Source organism: Procambarus clarkii, chromosome 47 (genome assembly GCF_040958095.1).
Source record: "Procambarus clarkii isolate CNS0578487 chromosome 47, FALCON_Pclarkii_2.0, whole genome shotgun sequence".
Lineage (NCBI taxonomy): Eukaryota > Metazoa > Arthropoda > Malacostraca > Decapoda > Cambaridae > Procambarus > Procambarus clarkii.
Window position 1 is genome coordinate 36474505 of NC_091196.1, and position 5505 is coordinate 36480009.

Here is a 5505-nt window from a genome sequence, read left to right on the forward strand (position 1 = left end):
AAGTTAGGTGAGAGGGTGGTGGAGGCCAAAACCATAATCATAATCATCTGTATCAAACCTTATTACAGGTAAAACCAGTAGGCAGTCTACTGTATTTTATCAAACCGTTATTAGTACTGTATAATAGATCTCGTAATAATTTTGCAAAAATAATGGCATTTACTATTTTTAAAAGATTATTAGCAAATTTACAGAAATGGTGCATTCGGAAGACAAAACCGTGGTAGACATGGTTGGAACAAGTTAGGTGAGAGGGTGGTGGAGGCCAAAACCATAATCATAATCATCTGTATCAAACCTTATTACAGGTAAAACCAGTAGGCAGTCTACTGTATTTTATCAAACCGTTATTAGTATAATAGATCTCGTAATAATTTTGCAAAAATAATGGCATTTACTATTTTTAAAAGATTATTAGCAAATTTACAGAAATGGTGCATTCGGAAGACAAAACCAATTTTTCACTTATGACAATTGAGCACCTGCTACATCCAGATTCTAGGGAGGAAAGGAAGGATGATCTTACTGGATCCCATAGCCTCTCCGAGGCACAAACCAGGCTTTTACATAACCCCCCCCCCTGCACCCGAGCTTTTTAAAATAGTAAATGCCATTATTTTTGCAAAATTATTACGAGATCTATTATACTAATAACGGTAAATAAATAATAAATAGTAAATAAATCAAAATCAGTTACATTATTTTATCTTATTCATAGCATAAATGTTCTCGAAGATTACTAAAAAGAAATTGAATTAGACTACAGCAAATTGGCAAACTTTACCTTGTATCTGTTTCCACCGAGTTTGTTTGGGGCGTTCTTCAACATATCAGCAATACTTGTCTCAACATCTCTTTCAGTTGCATTAGTGTGGGTGTTGATACAGGCTTCTGGAAATTTATAAGAATTAATTAATATATATAATTATAATTCACTTTGCTATTCCCCATTCCACAGTCCTCTCGTCCTTCCCACTTCCCTGTCCCCACATCATCCCCACTATTCCCACTTCCCTGTCCCATCGTCCTCCTTACCATTTTCCCCTCCCCTGTCCTTCTTCCTCCCCCACCATCTCCCATTCACCTGTCCCTTTGTCCTCCCCAGCATTCCCCTGTCCCCACCATCCCCAACTCCCCAGTCCCCTCGTCCTCCCCACCATTACCCTCTCCTCTGTCCCCTCGTCTTCCCCACCATACCCCCCTCTCGTCCTCCCCACCATTCCAAACTACCTCATCCGATGCATTCTATAATGGTCTGATGCTTCCATCAGAAAATTGGGAACATCAAATGATCTGATATTCCCATCACTGAAAAATAAGAACAGCTAAAAAAATGAAATGAAAAAAATAAAAAAATAAACTATACTCATGAAATGAACAGTATGGTAAACAACACAGCTCAATTTCAATGCAATGTCACACAAAATTATTAAATCGAAATGAAAATAAATTGAAATCTATGAAAATTCAAATTATCAATACAATCGGAAATATTGAAATAATATCGCAACATAATATAGTGTGGGTTGCTCTTACGTGCAACAGACGGTGCTGTTTTTCAAAAAAGGCATGGTTTTACCTGTCACAAGTGTGGCATCTATACTTATACTCACGAAATGAACGGTATGGTAAACAACATAGCTCAATTGCAATGCAATGTCACAATAACATTTAATAACAATAATAACAATAACATTTAAATATACTTTAAGATATAATCTAGAAGAAAATAAGAACATTGAAACGGTTCATGAACTCGATTTCAATAAAGGACACTATGGGGAACTTTGAAAAACAGTTAATGAGTATAATTAGACAGACTTGTTGCTAGGCAGAGGAGTAAATAATGAGATATATGGCAAATTTTGCAAAATATACGGCACACAAACATTCATACCCAAACAAAGCAAAATGCTAGGTAAGAACAAAGCAGTTGGCCCGTAGGGGAAAGGAGATACCCACAAGACTGGAATACAAGTCATTAACAAGCACACAAGTACTACACTACACAACAACCGCACTACTACCAGAACTGGACGAATCACTACCAAAACAACACATTGCACATCACTACCAAAACAACACAACACAACACAAGCATTGGCAAAGAATTATAGACCAGTTGCACTAACATCCCACATAATAAAATTATTTGAGAGTGATCAGGAGTCAGATTACTAGTTTTATAGAGACCAATGACCTCCACAATCCAGGCCAACAAGGATTTAGAGCAGTTTCTATGATCGAGCCACTGAGATCTATAAAGAATTCTGATCAAGAAAGAGATCTAGGGGTGGTTTTAGATAGAAAACTATAACCTGAGGATCATATTAAGAACATTCTGCGAGGGGCCTATGCTACACTTTTTAACTTTAGAATTGCTTTTAAATACATAGGTCAAAAAGTTTTAAAAGTTTTAAAAGTTTTTTAAACCTCTCGTGTATCATGAGTGTGTTAAAGCATCAGATGGTGCATTCAGATGATGAATATTACCTAGTTCCTTCATCTGGGAAGAATGAACACATATTGGTGCATTCGGATGATAAAAACTAACTACTGTAGTTTAATTGATCAACAGACTGTATATCATATGCAGACTGTATGTGGATCTGCGGGCCACTCCAAACAACAGCCTGGTGGACCAAGCTCCACCAGGGCTAAAGCGCAAAGTGATATAGATGTGATAGAGAAACTAGGTCAAATGGAGGAGTAGGTCTGTATATTAAACAGCACCTGACGTGCACAGAGCTACTAAACTCAATGTGGTGGTAGAGTGGTGGGGGGGGGGGAAACATTGCAGAAAAAAACAAAAATACAATTTGGTCAACAAAACAGCATTGTTTTAAATAGAAGACATGGGTTGTCATTTTGGGGGTAAGGTAGGTTACATTGAGTTAATTAGTTAGTACTTAGTTTTTATCTTAAACTGGTTGGGAGAGGTACAGTGTTGCTGTGCTGGTGAAAGAACACCTAAAGGTAAATTAAATAATGATTGCGAATCCACAAGAAGTTGACATAATATCGCTAGAGATCTGCAATCAGGATGATAAACTTTCCTTAAAGAATTTGACAAACACTTGCTGATAGGACATGAAGTAAATGAAATGTATGTCAAGTTTTGTGAAATATATGATAAAAGCACAACAAAATTTGTACCAAAGGAGAGATGCAGAACTAGGAAAAGGGGTTTGTTCAACAGAAATTGCGAGAGGGCCTGAGACCCAAACACACACAAATGGAATCAATATATAGCAAGAGGCCAAACCCCCAAACATACAAGCGATGCAAAGATGCGAGAAACAGCAGCAGCATTAAGGAGAGGGACTTAAGGACCATAAATAAAGTGTGAAAATAAACTCGAGTAAATTTTTTTAACTACTCTCGACAGTGAAGAAAAACAAATATTCAGACGATTTGTGTTAGAATCATTAATCTTACACTTTCGGTCATATTCAACAACACAAATACATACACACACATTCCTGTTGCTGTAGCAAGTGAAGAATTACACACACAGATCACAATAACGTGATGCATCAAATGAACAAATCCACAAGGGCCGTGACGAGGATTCGAACCTGCGTCCGGGAGCATCCCAGACACTGCCTTAATCGACTGAGCTACAACAGGGTAAAAGGGTTGAAACCGAAGTTCTACTGAACTTACTGGATCCCATAGCCTCTCCGAGGCACAAACCAGGCTTTTACACAACCCCCCCCCCCCCTGCACCCGAGCTATGTCAACAGGCCGTTCTCCCTCTTCGCCCTTCCGAATGCACCATATCAGTAAATTTTTTAATAATCTTTTAAAAATAGTAAATGCCACTATTTTTGCAAAATTATTACGAGATCTATTATTCTATAGAATAATGCATATAAATGCATATATGCATATAAATACAAAACATTAATACAAAACAAGTAAATGTAAATAATTTTACCTTGCACCTAGATCCACCAAGCCTGTATGGCGCGCGTTTCAGTACTTCGGAAATCTAGAACTATCTTGAATCTCTAATCTGCAATGAAACAATACATATTATTGCACTTACCAAAACATGGATGAATGTAGAAAATACAGAACTATTAGCTGAATATCAAATAAATGGATTTAATCTATTTCACACAGATAGATATATTACACCGTGTATATTAGGTAATACCTAACATACACGCCTCCACACACACTACATTTGAAATGTAGTCTCAAAAAGACTACATTTCAACAGCAAAGATTACTCCATAAAAAAATAATTAAATTATTGACCAACATGAGAGAGGGTTAGCCAACATGAGGGTTGTGTTGATTGCCTGAAAATATTTAAATTGTGTAATGTATTGAATGGCATTTTTCAAGTTACAACATTTTTTAAATTACTGAACTAGGTTCTAGGCTTTGCTAGGCTTAATTCAATTATTACAGATAAGCCTAACCTAGCCTAGAACCCAGTGGGTTTTCTTCCTATTGGGGAGTGTTGTACATGCCTCGCCTCCACATACACACTAGCACAGCCAGGCCTCGCCTCCACATACACCAGCACTGCCAGGCCTCGCCTCCACATACACACTAGCACAGCCAGGCCTCGCCTCCACATACACACTAGCACAGCCAGGCCTCGCCTCCACATACACCAGCACTGCCAGGCCTCGCCTCCACATACTCACCAGCACAGCCAGGCCTCGCCTCCACATACACCAGCACTGCCAGGCCTCGCCTCGCCTCCACATACACCAGCACTGCCAGGCCTCGCCTCCACATTTAAACCAACCAAGCCCACAAATACGTTAACATGGACCAGCATTACACCGTCTAACATACTCTGTCAGATGTAACAACTAAATTTGTGAATTCAAGACCAAATCTATTGTATAACACAGTGTTAGTACGAGAAAAACATTACTTACATTCGAAGCCGTGTTTTAAAATGGCGGCGGTCTTGTACTGACGCTCCAAACTGTGTGTTCGTTTGCGTATGATGAACGTGTGACAATTTACTACAACAATTATTTAATTATTCTTATTCTTTATTTTAATATTTTTAGGGTACATGAAATTTCAAACTTATTTGCACACAATAATATAATTGCATTGTCATAACCTTTATATATTACGGAAAATACGATGACATGAACGAAGTCAAAGTGAAGTTGAAGTCAAAGTCATTCGCCGAACGTATTAGTCATTTTTTTTCTCCCAAACGATAGGGGTAACAAATCCACAGAGAATATAAATGTACAGTAAAGTCAATTTTATTCAGGAAAGTACATACATAGTTGATTTACAAACATAATGTTGGATTTATAGATAGAGCTAGTGCATACAATACCTAAAGCCACTATAGTAGGCATATAGCATTTCAGGCAACCGGGCAGTATATATGGACCCCTTACTCAAATCTCTGAATATGTTAGATATTAAGTCCCTGCACATACTCTCATGTGTATTTTATATATATAAAACGCTGCACTGTAAGGTCAATCCTGACCTTAAAAGCTTCCTAGAAGG

At 37.8% G+C, this 5505-nt stretch overlaps 1 long non-coding RNA gene across 1 annotated transcript in view; it reads right to left on the reverse strand.

Annotated features, from left to right (window-relative positions):
- LOC138350719 (uncharacterized) overlaps window positions 1–4077 on the reverse strand; it is a 6493-nt gene extending 2416 nt beyond the window's left edge. Inside the window, exons 1-2 of the long non-coding RNA XR_011222244.1 lie at window positions 3941–4077; window positions 785–891 (exon numbers count right to left, since the gene is read on the reverse strand). This is a non-coding gene — a long non-coding RNA (uncharacterized lncRNA). The remainder of the gene's footprint in view (window positions 1–784; window positions 892–3940) is intronic.
- Window positions 4078–5505: the final 1428 nt, after the last annotated feature.